Source organism: Barbus barbus (assembly GCF_936440315.1).
Source record: "Barbus barbus genome assembly, chromosome: 31".
Taxonomy (NCBI): domain Eukaryota; kingdom Metazoa; phylum Chordata; class Actinopteri; order Cypriniformes; family Cyprinidae; genus Barbus; species Barbus barbus.
The window spans coordinates 10,068,682-10,088,271 of record NC_136759.1 but is presented as its reverse complement, the minus strand read 5'-3'; the positions used below and the strand labels follow the sequence as shown (position 1 = coordinate 10,088,271).

Sequence of the window (19,590 nt, the reverse complement as noted above, 5' to 3'; positions counted from 1 at the left end):
TTATTATATAATATTTATAATATAATATATTTTAAATTAATATTAAAATTAGAATATTTTACATAAAAATTTGAATATTTTAAATCAACAAGATTTTTAAGTGCATTTTTAATTATAAAATGACGACTTTATATGACCAGTCCAATTGTCCAGTCAGGTCAGGCTAATGATGATTTATGCTATTTTAAAAAAAAAATTATTAAATAAAAAAAACTTTAATATATATATTTAAAAAAACTTTAATATATATATATATACACACACACACATATATATATATATATATATATATATATATATATATATATATATATACACACATATATATATATATATATATATATATATATATATATATATATATATATATTATTATTATTTTTTTTTTTATTTTTTTTTTTTTTACTATTTTACACAAAATATTATATAATGTTCCATAATACGAGCAGTAAATAATATTTATTAATAAAATAATATATCTAATATTTTACACAGTATTTACAAAATTCACAGGAAAAAAAAGTTTGTATTTATTTTTTTTGTTGTTGAAATGTATTAATTGTAAAATGACCACTTCTGTCAGCCAATCAGGCATAGGGCAATACAGTTAAATGCTTAAAATAGCCAAATGTCAGCAGATTAACTGGTCTGAGCAAAATATATAGCATATTGTATACTCCAATGCCATCATATCCTCCTCCTAAAACAGCAAGGACAACTTTGAACTGTTAAAATCATCTGTAGTATCCCTTACATAAATGAACAATGGTTTTGTAGTAACCATGGTTTTTTGGCGTATTGATTAATTTTTATAATCACAGTTTTACTACAAATACCATGGTTAAACTATGGATACTGTAGCAAAAGCATGGTTCATTTATGGTTACCATGGTTTAACTATAGTAACCATGTTTTTTGTTTGTTTTATTTGTATTAAAACCATGGTTAATTTTTGTAAGGTATGTCCTGTGTAGAAAAGTCTAATTATGTTTCTTTAAAGAAAACAAGCAGGAGAACAAAGTTATTCAACTTTTATTCCTTTATTGAACAAAGTCTGGTAAAAGCATTTTGAAAGAAATAAAAGGGTGCATTTCTTTTGTATTCTGTGTGAGAGAGAAGCAGAGCAAGAGAAAGAGACAGAGAGTTTCAACAGTTTTATAATGCATCTAATAGAATGTGTCTGGTTGTACTTGGCAGTCGCTGTGGCAGCCCGGGAACTCATTGACCTCTCAGCTCATCTGCACGGAGATGTGCTAAGTCTGAGGAGCTTCGGTTAAACACCGCCGACTGCCTGCAAATGAAACACACGGCACTGTTTCAGCAACAATCGCACATATACATCATTTCAAATGGCCCTGTGGTATTTCAATTCGAGCCAAAACCACACATTTAGGGTTTTAGAGATTGGCGCTCGACTCATCTGCGGTAAACCTACATATCGGCCATAAATAACAGTTACATTTCCATATGAGGTACAATATGCACAGTTTTTCGCTAACAGGGAAAAATTACGGTAAGCATCCCATGAAAATACCCCTACAATTATAGTGAAGTTAAAGCTCAGTATATGAGACGCGCATTGAGGTTTTCCTGCATTGAAGGATTATTTAGCCAGTTTCAAGAAAACGTCAGCAAAATGTGACCTGGTGGCGAAGTGCAGACAAACTTAATCATAGGATACCGTGTATTCAAATCAAATAGTGTCCGTGCGCATCGTGTCTGCTCAGTAGCTCACGGACATGAGGGTTGCCGCCTTTGAGAGACAGACTGCTGAGAGAAAGTGACCTTGGTGGTGCCGATACAAATAATGCCATGGTGCACCAAGTTGTTGCTTGCGAGTTGAAATGTGGGTGCACAGGGATTGGGTTGTCATGGCAACACCTACAAAGCAATGCAGTAGAGGGCGCCAAGTAGATGGAACAGAGTTGAAGAGGGACAATGGGAGATTTGGAGCCAGAATATAATTTGCATCAGTTACAGACTGGATCCAAATGACAATACTAAAGTGAATCTCACAGGCGCTAATAGCTGTCTGACGACGCATGGTTGAAATTAGGCGAAAAAGATCATAAAATATCGATTTGCCTTGCAACAGCACATTTTCAAGAGATTATTACAGTTGAGCAAGAAATTGAAATGTGAAAATGAAATGAAAATGTTGTCATCTATATGCAGCGTATTGAAAGCAATTGGTGGCAGCGCTCTCAAAGATGGAGTGAGTTTTCAGGTGACTGTCTGGGCGCCTGCCGCAGTGTCTGAAAAACCCAGACATCAGCCAACTCTGATCACCCCCCAAGTGTGTGCTTGCAAATACGTGTGTGTGAGATAGAATAGAAGAGAAAGGGGAAAAGAAAGATAGAAAAGAGCTGCGACCAAAGCAACTGGTGTGTCCTTATTTGACTCTCATTTAGTAAATGGAGACAATAGCTTCGACCTCAAGCATCTTTCTTGCAATATCTGTCAAGAAATTCAGTCACTTTGAGGCCTTCCTTGACCTCCATGGGAGTACATATTTAATGCATCACTTAAATTGGGCAGAAATCGTGCCAGCTCTGCACTATAGAAATTACCCGCAATTCATGACTCATACTGTTACTGCTCTTTGTGGTAAATCACTGTACAAGTCCACAATCAAGACCTTTTATTCAATTTGTAATTCCAAATAAATCAGATTGTGATTTCCCAAGAAAACAGTCCAACCAGCCTCATGATTTACTGCCAATTTCCTCCCCAATTTGATTCGTAATTTTCACAGTACATAGAAAAGCGCCTACTCTACAGTTTCATAAATCATTCACCATCTTACCAATATCCAGCAAGCTGTAAAGCATCAAGTTAGATGTTTTCCACTTTGAAACCCTTTTGAATAGTAACCCAAAGGTACGCAACTCCAAAGTTAAGTCCTTTCCAATGTTTTATTTGACTGGCGCACAGTGGCTGGTTTTAAGTGGGCATGCGTATTCGGCTGAGTGACTTCGGGCTTACTGTGCCATGCCTAACTGTTTTGTATTCATGGTGGATGACTATCTCACTACTGTTGCTGGGGGCTCTGTGGAGCAAGCACCTATTAGCTGGAAAACTGCCATGGCTTGGAGTGAAGTTTAATAAATATATAAAAGCTATACCGTGCGTAATTGGATGGTTAGCGTCAGAGGACAATCAATTTTGTTGAGGTTGCATTTTTAGACGCTCCTCTTTTCTTTTCTAACTCATTCTAGAGAGTCAGGGGTTTAAAAAAAATGACAAAAATGGAGCAAGAGTCAATCTGAGTGATGTAATCAAAAATAAAACTTACTGTATATATATATATTTCTTTTTCTTGCTTATTAATAACAAAATCTTACTCAGCCAGTGGCTTTATAATTACACCGCCACATTAAATATAGGCTAATGCAAATGGAAAAGCAGGTACTAGAATAGAGAATTATTAATATGAATTCAATGAAGCAGGCAGGCATTGTGCAGAATTATGCTATTAATCTATAAATGGTTTGAAGACTCGCTTACAGCTGTCATAAACCCAAGCAATGACATCTTGAAGCAAAACAATTATCCTCAGACCTGGAGTCTGATTGGAAACTCTATCGACGAGTAAAATATTTGAGTGACGGTAATAAATCCCGCCTGCTCCTTAGATAAAAAAATACATTCCTAATCCTTCATTGTTCACAGACAGCACATGGGCAGTAATGGAATATACTGACCTTTTCCACCTTTTATTTCCATTGTACTTCTTGTCTCAGTGATAAATCCATAATAAAGAAGACAATCTGCTTTTAATTAATCTGCCAGAGAACTTCTTCAAAAAATTATTGAAACCAGAATTTGCCCTCCCTACACTCTCGACAATCTCTGTCTCTGCCAATATACTGTAATAGTAACCATATGCCCAGCAGGAAGCAAACCAAATGCATTACCTGCATATTAAATTCCCAGTAAATTCTCCTTTTGATACGCCTTTTAATGCATTAGCTGTGCTTGTGAAAGAGCCACAAGATACATCTCGGTTTACCGAAACTACATATAAGGAACATGCACATTTGGCTGCATTAAATTAGACATTTACTCTAGTATTGTAATAAATTAATGCTCTCATTTGAGAACTTGTTAGATGGAAAACCACCTAATCAGACACCTTAGCTGCCAGATGTGTGGTATTTCCCGATTTACAAACGGTTGTGCCTCAAGGTGATTAAATTGTGTGAAATGTTATGTCAAGTTCAGAGTTTAAAATACAGAAATAGCCTGTGGGATATTCACACTTGTCATTCTGAACCCGTTAATGTAATTCCAGTTTCACTTGTTTATTCTTGGTTAGTTTCACACAGTATATCTGGAAACTAAACATTAATATTCCTATTTGCAAAATCAAAACAAAGCACGTAAACCTGTTTAATATGTGGAAATGCCACATAAACTGCTATAAAGTCTTTTACAAAATACATAAACTACAAGAATATAGAATAATTTGTAGTACAAGAGTATACATTTTTCCCCCTCAGATGCTAAAACTCTGACTGTTAACTGACTGTTTAAATCTCAGTGAAGCAATTTATGATTGGTTGTGTGATGATAAACAAATCTTAGTACATGAGCACTGCATTATTTTACATAGTATACATTTTGGCACAACAATTAGAGGGTTAACATCACAAAATCCCGGTTAACCCTGTTCTAACCCAGGGGTCAACTCTCTTTCAAAAGCAGAAGTGAGAAATGCTCTACCCAGGGTTAAAAGTGGCGTTAACCTTGGATCAAGCGCAGTGTGAAAAGTCCATATTCATAACACAATATGATTAGTATTTGCCAAGTAGACAAACCGACTGTTGCACAAACCCGTTTGACTTTGTGAGAGAGAATTTTTTGGAGAGGTGCTAAAGCCCTCCACCTGTCTCCCAAGCTCCTGACCCGTGATTTTGAAAGAAGAACTCACGAATTAGGGTCTCAGGGAACAAGAGGAGGGCAGCCATAACCAGCTAAGCCTATCTCGTTTCTTTCATCAGAGCTGAACTCAGCAGCTCCTATACTGCCAAACGTTTGTGTCTGGCTGCATCACATCTGCTTTGTGTCCTACAGCATCACTGTGAAAAGACATTTGTCGCAAGTAAAATACAAAGACATTTGCACAAATATGCACGAGATGGAAGGCAAAATAACAATAGGATGATGGGGCGGAAAAGAAGAATGTAATGGCAAAGAGCTAAATGACAACTTGTGAGACTTGTTTCCTCTTTTTCGGATTGGACTTTCGATAGACAAATGCCCTCTGCTCTGCAGTCTTTGTGTGTAGAGAGGAAACACATCCCCTCCCCACCTCCATCTCAGAGCCAGACGGTCAGTCCTTCCTCTTTGTTGTCTTCTCTAAGTCATGAAGGACTTGCAATCCCGTAGAAACCCAGCAGAGACTCAAGGTGCCTAGTCCACATCACAGGTAGGACAAAACGACCTTGCATTGCAGTTATATACATCAGACAATAGCTTTAAACACAGAAATCCCCAGCGAAACTCTGCAATACTTTCAAATACGCTGCATCGGACACACAAACCCGATTGCGATTACATCGAACCGCCTCAAGACAAAGATGTCAGTTGGTTATTTAGAGATGCGACTAGTTGGCAACTACATACAGATGTGGTAAACATCCAAACGCCGAACCCCACCCCCTCTTTTACCTCTGCCGCCACTATTCAGTATGCTTAAAGAAATCTCTCCCATCTGTTGTGGCAGTTCAGTCGCTCACCCCAGCCAAAACATGAGTGATGTTATTCCCCTCGCCTCTCCCGGCTCCTCCCCCAATCTCCTCCCGCCTCCCACACCTCTGCCCCGAGGCGGACAAAGGGGGGGACGGACCAAAGTGATGCTCCTGGGAATGAGTAGATTATTATCGGCGTTCACAATTTACCTCTGGCTTTCCGAACAAACGAGACGCCATTGCTGCCACCATCCATCTCTGAAGAAGAGAAAAAATCAGATTTGGAGGTGAAGAAGAGAAGAGCCGGGTGCTGAATCAGATGCAGACTGGTCTTAGGAGGGGGGCGGGGGGCGGACTGGAAGGCGCAGGTTATTCCCGCCCCGGCGTTCACTGCCATTGGCTTATGGGAGACATCCATCACCCTGTCCCGCAGTGGCAGGAGGCTGTGGCGCATGAGTGAGACGACCGCTTCTCTTCAGGCACAAGGCAAATGGCCGGTGGCAGAAAAGTTGAGCTGAAGATCCAAAGAAAGACCTCACAAACTCGATATCTTCCCGACAGCCGACCCTGTCATCAACCCCATCCTGGCTCAGGGGACGCTAACCTTAATTGACTGAGGAGAGCAATAAACCTTTCGCACAAACTATTCTGCGGTTGGTCTAGGTCAATCGCTGACATATTCTTTGAGAAATTGACTATTAAGCAATCATTTACACCACTGCTGTTAGCATGTTATGAATAAGTCAATGCCTAATGACTAATTCATCATTAAGTACATCTAACATTATAGCGCAAACACTGAGAATGGCAGAGAGGATGCATGTAACGATATAATGACTTGCAGAACAGCATATCCTGCGGTTCAGTTCATTCCCCGTTTCATTAACACTCCTGCCCTATGCAGGCATCCTCAGAGGAGCGCAGCGCTCTGAATGTCAGTATATAATCTCCACTGCACCACAAGGAACACAGCCATTTCTACAGCAACACATAATTCAAGTCCAAGTCCGCTTGGACTCCAGACTGCAGACGCTGGAGACTCTGCAGGGCCAAGGGACTTTTAAACCAAATGAAATCAATGCGGGCCTTAAACTAGAGCCTGTAATCAATCAACTCTATTACAGCCTTTGCCTCAGCGTCTGGACACTGCTGACCCCCACTTTCACCTTTAGACATTAAGGATGCAGTGAATACATTTCCAGCCTCACAAAGCTTGTTAGTCCTTGTGCAGTTGAGTGTTATACAAAACCATTAAATTAATGTACTATTTAACACTATATCGGAATTGTGCAACATTCAGAATATAAGAATTGGCTCTCTTTCAGTTCATAAGTGCATCTATCTATAAATCTATCAAAGCTTTTTAAACATTTTTCAGAACTTTCAAGCAAGCCAATATTCATTGCTTGTCTTGACAAATTTGCTTTTCTAGTTAAAAATTAGTCATTCTCAATTCAAATCAAAATTGGACTTTTTTAGCATTTCTTCTCTGCTCTACTGAAATATCTTCAAGGCCATGAAAACTATTGACTGTAATGGCCAACAGTGTAGAGTGTGCAAACATTAATAACTATCATGTCTTGTCACACCAAATGACAGCCTACTCTATCGACGCTGCCCATGCCCCTTGCGCTCAATGCTATTGATTTCTCTTAGGGGTCAAAGGACGAGCCAGCATTGATCCATGAGACTCTCTGACAGCACCGAAAAGACCAGCTCCAGACAAATCGATGACACCTCAGTGCACCACGTATACAATATGGTTATTTACTGGACATGAAGCAAAAGCCAGCTTTATCACTTGTCTGTCAGGTACGGCAAAGCTACGAAAAATTCATATTAAAGTTTCAGAAAACAATTCTGTTGTGCTCATGAAATGGCTAAAGGGTGAACAGATGAGTGAAACATTCCCCTCATGGAAACTTGTTGGGTTGCCATTGAAATTATGAGTGAAGGGCAACTGCTTTCTTGTGGTTTTACAAGACGAATGGACTGAGATGTAGACAAACACAGGATTCAGTTCTGTTGACCCTGTAGTCGAAATATGAGTCTCATTCTAGTGCAAAGATAGATGCATGAAAGGAACTGTAAAAACAGAGACATCAAGGAAGCTAACAATAGGCCTTGGTTTTAAAAGCATTTGTAAGAGATAAAACATTCTATTTCAGAATATTTTATCGATTTCAGCTGCGATTGAAGTGATAGGCTGCAGCTTTGCATCTGACAGACATAATCCTCGATGACTGGCAAGGTTATGCATGAATCTTTAATTTCATTCAATACTAGTGAAAGTATATATATAGAAGTCCATCTCTCAAGACCTACTCAGGTAATTCAAATGCTCATTCCAAATAAAAATGCATTACATCACATTACTTAATTTGCCTTAGGATATTTATAAAAGTTTTCTTTTAGTTTAGTTTATGCTGATCGGTGGCTTGTGAGCTCCAAGGAAAGCTAGAAGGTTGTACAGTTAACTCCCAGGGCAAAATTCTAAACCATACAACCTACTACCTCAACCTGGATGCACACAATCTCGGTTGCTGTCATCCCTTTAGAAGATGTTTACATAAACGTCAGTTGATAATAAATTACAATAGACAAGTCTGAGCAACTTCGATGCCTGGCAAGCAAGGAAAAGAGTGCAATATGTACAGAAAAAGCAAAAGAAGGCTTGCTTTACATGTTGGACGACTTTCTACCACAGAGACAGAGACCCATAGAAACAAGCTTGTGCCATCAAACTTATCACAAGATCGGATCTACGGGTTAATGACAAGTGGCTGCTCATTTGATCATGGATTTGGAAAAACACTGCAGTGATTGTCCTACACTATTTAGAGACATAAAGATTTATGTTAATATCTGGCACATCAATGTTTGACCGCCACAAGACCTGCATTGCAAACTAATATTTCCTTTAATTTGGGCCTGCAAACATGCAACATAATGCAGATAAATATACAAACTACTTTGTTGTGATGTAGGCAAAGGTATGAGCCACTATGAGAAGAGATCTATAGTGACACAAATAGCCATTTTGTCACTTGAGGTGTTGTAGGGTGGTTTCTGACGCGTGAGATCCAAACATGTAAAATCATCCTCCAAATACTACTGCTTTATCAGATTTATTCATCACACAGCTCGTACAGGTCATTTTCACTCCAAGTTCCTCTGCACAATGCACATAAGATCCCATCGGATGCCTTCACACATTTACCTCCAAACACGGTCAAAAAATGTTATGCTTCCCTCTAATTACACACCTGACTTTCTTACTCTTTACCTACTTATATACTCAATAAGGCCCACACTCCACCCAGTGGTCTAAAACAGAATTACAGGAGACATAATGGCTCTTACAAGATCTTTCAGGGTTTTTTTGTGCGAATGCAAAATGCATATAAGAACATGAATGAGTAAATTTGCTATACCTGAACACAAGAATTCCTTTTTTCCGAATTGCAGTTTTATTACCTGCAAAAATAATGAACTACATGAAAAAAAAAAAAAACGTTGCTATTAAAATTGCAGTAAGGATGCACTTTTATTAAAATGTCCAATACAGAAAAGCACATAATTATTGTGATGTTAGGCCAACAAGAGCTAAATAGATTAGATTTAAATTTTATACAATTTTGTGTAAAATAATTCAATAAATAAAATGCACTAAAATAAAATCTATAGTTTTAAATGCTACGCACCACAACATTATGACAGAAAGAGATTTTAAATGAGAAAAAAGATTATGTTTAACAATGTTATTTTTGTTGTTAAAAATTAACTCCAGTATCAGCATATTACATATCCAAAGGGAAATAATAGCAAAACAATAACTAGCATCAATAACTGTTATTGTAATTATTGTGCATTCCTTACGTGTACAGACTTATGATAAAATAAAATCAAATCAACCTACACCCCTATAAATGTAAAGCAGTTATGATGGTTGGGGTTGGGGAGTTTGTTTGATGTTCACAGAATTTTTTTTGTTCACAGAAATTGCATCATTTAAAAACAAAAAAAAAGTTGGTAGCTCAACAGATCATGTTCCCCGCTAAAATCTTTGACAAGTTCAGTGATTGATAACACAGAACTCTTGTCTAGTCCAAAACCTCAACAGCCTTTCCCACTCATGAGTCACTGAGGTAATCTTGCTCTTTCAAAAATAATGCCAGAAATTCAAATAGCGGCACGCCCTGGGCTGTCAAACTCAGTTCTGTGAGGAAAAGAGTTGATCTCTCTTGCTAAGCTGAAAGCAAAGCTGCATCTTAGCATTACTTTTAGTAACCCTAACTAAACCACAGTTAGCTACTAATCCTAAACATCAAACAGCATTGTAATGACAGTCTAAAGACTCACTAAGTACAGTATCAGTTTCATTACCTCTTGACCTCTCGCTTGACTGACAGCTTTTGTAGAGCCAACATTGTATGGGCGCACAGTGGTAGACAATGTTGGGCTTGGAATGAGAAATTTACAACCACCATCTGAGCTCTTTACTGTTTTCCATAACAAAACATGATGAACCGAAAACATCTTCCACTGAAATGGCCATGTAAGGTCAAACATGGCTCCTTGATTTTGTGGTCAGCTTCCAAGTTTAACCTTGCCCATAAGTTGGTTCACATTACCAGTAAATTTAAATGGAGCATGGTGAATAGGAACCAAGCTATGAGGCTTTGCAAATAAAGAATGTGGACATGTCAGAATCTACTGGCCATAAAATAGCATTTCATGCTCCCCACGCCAAAGAAAAACTCAGGTATCATTAATAGTCAACATGTATATATCTATATAGAGAATACAAAAAGATCTTTTAAATCCCTTTAAAAGAGAGGATGTTCTCACTGAGTAATTCTTCAGTGACGGTAGTATTTTGTAGTTTTGACAGTTAAAAGGATAGTTCACTCAAACACATGAAGTCTGTCATCATTTACTAATCCTGATGCCATTCCACACCATGAGTTTTTTCTTCTTGCGAACCGAAATACAGCAGTATTTTCGTACCTGTAAACCTCCAAAAAGGACGATATGTTCTATAAAAATACCATTAGTTTTAGTTTTGTGTGAGAAACGTTCCATCAAACATTAGAGCAGGGGAAGCATGATAAAATGTATACCATGAAAGCAGTGCAAGTTGTTTTGAATAAAAGCCAAATGGAAAAAAGGTAAATACACTAAACAATTTTTCACTCTGAAATTGCTAGTAAATTTTACAAAGATGGCAATTTGAAGGGATAGTTCTCCCAAAAATGAAAATTCTGTCATTGATTACTCACCCGCATGTCGTTCTAAACCCATAAGACATTCGTTCATCTTCAAAAAACACATATGAAGATATTTTTGATGAAATCCTAAAGCTTTCTGACCCTGCATAGATAGCAATGTAACTATGTGGTAGTTCAAGGCCCAGAAAGATAGTAATGTCATTGTTAAAATAGTCCATGTGACATCAGTAAAAAATCATTAAAAATATCTTGTGTTCTGAAAATGAACGAAGGTCTTACTGGTTTGGAATGACATGATGGTGAGTAATTAATGACAGAATTTTCATTTTTGGGTGAACTAACCCTTTCAGTCATTATAAATGAATGAAAATGATTCATTTGTGGCCTTTTCCTTACTCAAAGTTGGCTTATGGCTTCAGAAGACTTCGGAAAACTTGTCAAGCTCAAAAAATGGCTAAAAGCACCATAAAATGGCCCCATCGTGATTATTATTATTTTTTTTTCATTTTTAGAACTGGAAAGCCCCTGGTCAATATTTACTTTTATTACACGGAAATGAACAACGTGAACATTTTGCTAAACAACTTTTTTGTGTGTCACACATAATTACATTACACTTGGAATGACATGGAACGATGGCAGAATTTCATAGTTAATTTTTCGAAATTATTTCACCTCGCCTTGTAAACATAAAGATTAGCCTAGAATGTGATAAATCCTAGTTCATTTATGGAGAATATTTCCATGTATCATAAATTCCATCCCTTAGCTGATTTGTACCGTCTGACATGTGAGAATGGAAACCTAGAGTGATTGATTAGTTTTATCCCAAGCATTAACAAAATTAATGAAAGCAAGGACAGATAGGGATAGCTGTGGCAGTTTATCTGAAAAAGGGAGATATTTTTGGCTACAGACTAACTGTTTGTGCGCAATGTTGCCATTAGTCTTAAACAAGCAAATGCGAGCAGCAGTTGAGTGGGGCCCCTCATGTGCCATTTGGCTACAAGGCAGTGTTACATGCGTCAAGGAGTCACTCGGTTCATAGCAATTACTCAAACATATGACAGGACTCATGACTCACACACTGCACCGCATTTTGCTGAGTGAAAACAAGACTGGTCTGAATCTTATTAGTCACGGAGAAAACTCTCCAGACCTGACCTAAAAAGGTTTACAAAGAGAACCCTTGCCATAATGTGATTTAATTCTCCAGCTGTTTGGAGAAAATATTTTCACTGAAAGCAGGAAAAAGCCTGTTCTTTCAATTATTTAATTAAAGCTCCTTTGCATTAATGGAGGTTACTTATGATCCACAGAGGTCAATATCTAGTTTGTATTTCACCAGCAATGTGCATTTGGCCTTCACCTGTCTCATCAAACTTGTTTTATTGAATATTCCTTTTTGCCAACTTGTAAATAATTAATCAAAAAGTGAAGATCAACTAAGGATTGAATCATTATAAAATACATTAGGCCAAAAAATCAGGTCCTATACCAGTTTGAAGTTTAGCCAACTGCGTTGAGCCAACCCACTCTAACTTAAGACAAATTGGATATAGGTTATGGGAAGTGCTTCTCTGTAATAATTCATAGGCAATTTTAACAGCATCATGCACCTGTGTGTGGTTGTCCAGGAGGAAGTTGTGGCCCGTGGCACGCAAAGACCACTGACAAACGGTGCACTTTTCCAGATGTAGAGATGTCAAAGAGCAAATCCCTCTCTTGCTTGATAAATAGTCAAATCTTAACCCATACTCGATGTACAGCAACAGGAGGTAGATATCCATGACATGCTTATATAGAGCTTGGAAACCTAAAAATAGTGGAACCAAATTTTGATTCTCTTTGCAGGCAATCAAAATCCAGATTAGTTTAACTCCTAAACAAATGTCTCTTATGAACCAGTTGGTTTTCATGAATTGAACACATACTTTACTCATAACTAACGGCGACTTCAATTAAGGTAATTCCCAACTGTTGTTTATATCACAATGTGTAGTTGAAACAACAGTAATTACTGTGAAAAGTAATTAAAAGGAATGAATCACTGGAAACACCTTTTGCAAGAATTGTTTTACATTTATCATAATTTATTCTCGCAAATTATCTTATCATTCGACTATTTTGTAACAAATATTTAAGTATGTAAAGAGTGGAAAAGAACTGGAATTGTTAAGAAGAATCAGAATTAGGGCTGGGCGATATGAGCAAAAATTCATATCTCTGTATTTTTTGGCTGATTTGCGGTATACGGTATATATCTCGGTATTTATACACTTTTGTATTTGGATTAAACAAATAAAGTGAATGTAACCATAGGCATATATTATGTTAAAAAAGGGTTAAAATCACATTACATTCTAACATAACATTGCAATCTAAAAACAAAAATAATGCTTTTAAAGCAGAAGTTAAATTTACTAAACTAAAAATGAAAATAATAAAAAGCACAGACTATAACTATAGGCTTCTATCTCTTGCGAGTTTTTTAAAGCCCTTCATATAAAGTTTGTCACATGATTAGAACAAATTGTATTATACACTTTCTCCGCAGCAATTCAGCCTGTGTCCTCCACTATATTTTCAGATGCGCTCGTTTCAAACTACTGTATATTGATATAAACGGTATTGCCTTATATCGTATCGCTTATAAAGAATATATCGATATATCGTACGAACTCGATATACCGCCCAGCCCTAAGAATTAGAACTATTAAATTACATATTTGAATATATATTATATATATATTACTAATTATACATATTCCCACCAATACATATATATGTTGGTGATTTATATATATATGTATATAGTTACACAACTTGTTACATAGGGTAACTTTTTTCCAAAACCTTCCCAACACTGATTGTTGGTAATGACTTTACTGAGAGTACATTTTACAAGAAAATACAATTTCTGTATTTCTACTTCAAAGTTTCACTGTAAATTCAATTTGTTACTTGCTGTTTCTTTGTATTTGTAAAATTTAGCAGCAGTGAAAGTAAAATTGTTTCGAAGTTTTGTTTCACACACACAAAAATGTTTTTTAAACTACTTCAAAATTCAGACTAACACCTGTGTTTCTTGTCTCACTACCCTTCACTCACCCATCCATTTATGTCCATTTTAAGCAATTATTGCTTTGATGGATGATTGGATGAGCTGAGGCTACGGGCCTGAGGCACGCAAGGTCTTTTGTCAGCCCCTGTGGAAAGCGACCTGATAGTTCAAATCAAGTAGAGATTTGCTGGGGAGAGGCGCCAAGAAAATGACTTTGTTTGACCCAGCTGCCAATCAATCTCCTTGCACAGTGCCAGACTAAACACTGTCAGTATTTTAGCGGGACTTGTTGGCGGCCGTTGCCGGATGATTGAGGGGAAAACTACATGAAGCCGCAGTAAACACACACTCACCCCGGTGTCTGTGGATACATGACTGCAAAATAGTAGGAAGTCTGCAAAGTTACATTTGGCCTGCAAGCTGGTCATCACAAAGAGATTTCCGTATTTATAATATAATTTGTTTGAGGTGTCATGGTCATGTTTGAAGACTTAAATGTTAATTATTACACAAAGATAAAGATAAACTTTTTTTTTCTCATTTATAGAACAAACTTAAATATATATATATATAAATATTCTGACAGCTAAACTGGTTATACAACACATACAGTCATTAGACTATCAGTAAGGCTGAGTAGTTAATTTATTAAATAAATGCATTTCATTTCCATCGATTGATCAACATACTATAGTAATTATTACAAGTTTTCAAACCTGAGCTGGGCAGCTTTCCTTCATTTTATTAAATATATATATTTATCTCAGAAGTGTGGAGGCCAGTGTAAAGTATAAATTGATAATTTCTCACCGTATAAAAGACTACTGCCAAGCACAATATTAGATGATTATGAAAACATCAATACTTTATGAATTTCAAATGATCTAGGCTTGAAAATAACCATAAGCATCAATATGGCTAAATAAAGCATTATTTCAGGATCAATGCAAGCAAAAAGCTTGTGAAAGCATTCATTAGAATCCCCTTAAAAAAAATCAAATGCTATTTCAGTTTAATTACTTACTTTGTTAGTTATTTTCCTTGTATGCGGATCAACTATGCTTAGCGTTAATTGCTTACCATAGGCGTGTGTACAGTATGTTATCCATTAAACGCCGGTGAAATGCAAATTAACTAATATGATACCAACTGCAATCTGCACTGAAATTTTGGTCTCCCCCCCCCCCCCCCTTCTCTCTCTCTTAAGGTTTTTCAGTTCATCACGGAGCGAGCGAGTCTTCATCTTGAAATGATATAAACTTAATCTAGAAAACTGACTCTGACTTTGTTTCTAAATATTTCAAGTTGTATTGAAGTTGCAAAAGTCTGGAAATTTCATAAGACTGAGCCAGACTAATGCTCACGCCTCAGTTTCAACAGCTGGCATGTACAAATGAAAATTCCCTCCATTTCATTTAATTACTATATGCAATCCTTATTCCGGGAGCTGGAGAATGTGATCCAGTACCAATGACTCATTATCAAACATTATCAAACAGACCAGCCAAAACAAACTAAACCAAAGCTGATCAAACAAGAATATTTGTATATTCAACATTAAAAGCTCAAAATTTTATCAAAAGGTTCAAATTAATGTTGTTCCATTCACAAATATATATTTATTTCGAAATGTATTTTACGGCAACACAACACTAGTTTATTAAAAAACTAGTAGCTTTTACAAAAGTTTCACTGAAGCAACAAAACATGTAATTAAAATGTATGTATTATTATTGGACTAAACCACATCGGCCAAACAGAATGCCAAATGATTAACATGACAGGCTGAATATAAATATTTACAATTTTGGAAATTCAATAAAAACAGCAGACATGTGATTTGCATGAAACACCTCCAAAGAACCATATCACCAAGTAAAGATTTGAAAAATAGTTCTTGATAAGTAGAGTTTTTTTAACCTAGGGTCTTGCAGAACCACTTAAGAACCTTCATTTTTTTAATGCATTGCAACTTGCGTGCTTAGTAAGTTTCTAAAAAGTCAAATGACTCATGAACACCATTATCCCTTGGCCTCTAGATCCATTCAAGATCACAGCAGATGAAAATATCAATTTATTCAGATTCTGAACAGCACTGCTGTTATTGCAGCAGGCTGCTCTCACTAAAGAGCACCTTAGTGCGAGACTGCAATAAAGAATAATGACCACATTACCAAACGTGCTGGTGGCACCATCGTAACAGCACTGGCGAGCTAAAATGAGGACAGAAATAAAATGGTGAACCCCATTTTCAAAACCGCAGAAAACTCATTGAGTTCAGGACATCAATGGAAATTGTAAATGCATTCAGGAAACTCAGGCTCATATTTTGGACTGTGCCTGGACCACAAACACAGACACTGAATTATGCACCTTAATTTTCAGATCTCTGAAAGCATTTACCACAGTACCACAAGGGGTGAGACTAAAATGTCTTGTGGCATTGGTAAAGCGTAGAACTTAAATGCCATTCAGAAGGTCATGAGAATGGGTTTTTAAAAATAAATGAAAAATAGGATCTGACCAGCCATGCATTGGCTAGATCAACAACAGTTGCTTTTATGACAATGTTTGGAAAATAAAATTATTAAATCCACTTCAGAAAATCAAAAAATAGTGACCAATCTAATGCTTTTCACTCAATATTAAGTAACTGTTCACTACTGTAACTATCCTCTTTAAAATGTTTTGTTGATTTGTTCCTTTTTTCTATTTAATTGTTATTTTTCTACTAAATTATTACAATAATATATTATGCTAAAATTTAAAAGGATACATTTTTATGTATATTGTTGTATTTTTACACTTCAGTTTGCAGACAAAACCTTCTCTCTTTCTCAACTTTTGTATTCACTTCTGCTCAAGTATACACTTTGCATTATGTTCTGATTATAATTACTGATTATAATATATATATATATATTTTTCTGTGTATGTATATATATATATATATATATATATATACACACACAGAAAATTTAGCTTTCTTTTGTGTTCATTTGAGTTGCAGATTTTTTTCTAGATTTGTGAAAGAGAAAAAAATTATACCATGCTATTATTTTATAGAAATATTATTTTGTCTTTCACAAATGTAGAAATAAAAAATTTAAATGCAAATTATATTGTGTGCTTTGTGAATTGACCTTTATTTTTGAAAGGATGGCATTATATTGTAAACTGCATGATACATCAAATTTTTGTATCCAACTAGTTCCTAGAAACTGAATGTTTCATGACTTTGTTCAAATTCACAGTTGCATTGCTTAGCATGTAAGAATCTGTGCACACTACAGTCTCTGTGGCAGGCAAAGGCAATGCAAAGTGGGATCCCTCAACACTACGGCTAATGGAAACAGAGTAGAAATGCATCATAATGAAAGCTGGGGTCAAACGAGGGGAACGATTCCTCAGGGGCGAAATCAAAACAAGGAGCCGCATGAAACTCAGACTCAGATTTCAATGCTGCACAATTCGATTGTGTGATAGCACTCAGTGCTACTATAATATTCATAATTACGGTAACATGTTGAGAAGGGAGTACATTTTCTTCATATGATATAATGTGATCAATGCTTGTTACAAACAAACAAGATTCTGAAATTACAGTACACTGAGATCATGAAAAATATGGGAAACATTGATCTAAATATTTATCTTCTATGTTGCTTCTCAGGCATTAGCTGAACTTCAGTGTGGAGTTTGATGCATACATACATGCCTTGCTACAATGAAATTGCATTTTCTTACATAATAAATTATACTGATTTGTAACTTAATGCACGTTTGCATTATAGTTTCATATGTATGGTTCATAATTTCATCATGTTTTAATGGTGCTCAAAAGTGTGATTAAATTAGTCTCTAACAAATTAATTTCTATAGCAACAAACCCTCTGAAATGAAATCAATCTCAGGTCAGGCTTAAGCTTCATTCTCTCCCTCTATTCCCCCCGGAGCAGACTCCAAAACTGAAATCACTCCAGGGAAACAGGGAATAAATGGTTATGATCCAGTTTTATGAAAATCAAACCAAAGAAACTTGCAATCAAAATCAGAGCCAGTAGCACAAAGAGCAAGACTACAATAATAAATATTTGCCAAAACCTAATTAGAGTGCAGCAGAAAAGCAAACCTTGTCTAAATCATTTTCCAGGTCAAGTACACTACTCGAGGGCAGCGAATGCTCAGCACCGGGGCTAAACAAATTGGGGGTATTTCTGCATCGCTCACAGCTACTATAGTATGTTGATTGGGGGGGGGGGCTCAAAATGTATGGAAAATATGCAAAAGCCAGAGTTAAATTAAGGCCAACTGTTAGGGAAGTGGAGCATGTAGATTCCTGGTGTTTCCGACGTTCTAACCCTGCTGTGTTACATGGCCTCAACCCCCTTTGTGTAGGGTTAACCCGTTAAATCCCACCAAAGTGGCTATTCAGTGGAGTGCCATCCACCCCAGGGGTTATTGTGACTGGCCTTTGTTAAGAAAAATAGACATAAAGAGGATAAGACACCAGTAGCACTTCCTAACTTCCCCCAAAGTCTTCTCACTTTCTCAACACTGGTAGGGCAAGTGCCTGGAGCGATTGATCCCCCCTTTTCCTGTTTAATGTTAGGGAACTTGTTTGATCCCAAGTGCACTGAAAATACATTAAATAGCTTGGCATTTTTCATACAAATGAAAACAGTGTCTTTTAAACGTGGCTGCAGCTTATGTCAAAGGATTTATTACAGAAAAACAGACAGCAAAAAACAGATAAAAACTGCCTGTCTAGATTAAATTGACCATATTTAATAAACTCCGTACTTGCCAGAGCCACAAATGAATAGATACCATCAATGCAGCCTCATGAATGCATCTTATACTGGTAGCATCAAATTATTTTTCCTTCATAATTTTGTAGCTATTTTTATTGTCGAAAAATTAAATGAAATCTGTGTGAAATTAAAAATAGTCTGTCATTAAATAACAGTTCTGTATCATAAAAAATGTTTATCATAAAATCACAGATTTAAAATAAGTTGAGTGCTTGGAATTATAGGACAGTTTTAGCCTTCCCTTTAATCATGGGTCACTGGTTAGAAAATATATTCTCGCTCTTGCCTCCCTCTAAGCAGGTGAACTGAGCTCTAGACTTTCCCACGATCCCACAGTAAATCTCCCTTTGCTCTGCCCCTTTGCTCTGTCCCAGCCATCTGTCTATCTTTTTGATTGCATCTGGTGGAGCAAGTGTCAGCTGCTGGGACAAGTCCAGGATTCCAAAACAGATTTCACCATAACGCCAGAAATACAAATATTTTGATCCAAAAAAAAATAAAATGCATTACTAAAACATTGGAATACCTAATGACCTTTCTTTCTTTTTGTCCGTCTCTCATTAGAAAGAAACCCGTGGCGTTCTGACAAGAGGTAAGCGTATTTTTATAGTCTCTGTGCTTATTTAAAACGATTCCCCATCATCAAGCATCAACCTCTTCTAATATTATTTTTCTGACTAATTAAAATAGCACATAATACATCCAATGAGAGAAAAGAGCCCAAAATTGTCAAGTATCCGACGGAACACAATAACACAACATCTGCAACGTATCCAACAACATTTGAC

General features: G+C 36.5%; 1 protein-coding gene across 1 annotated transcript in view; it reads right to left on the bottom strand.

Moving 5' to 3' along the window:
• Positions 1–1,026: 1,026 nt before the first annotated feature.
• The window catches only part of LOC306851817 (arsenite methyltransferase), a 41,594-nt gene continuing 23,030 nt past the window's right edge, over positions 1,027–19,590 (bottom strand). The window contains exon 11 of the mRNA XM_079388265.1: positions 1,027–1,291. The gene's annotated coding sequence lies outside the window, so the exon portion shown is untranslated. The remainder of the gene's footprint in view (positions 1,292–19,590) is intronic.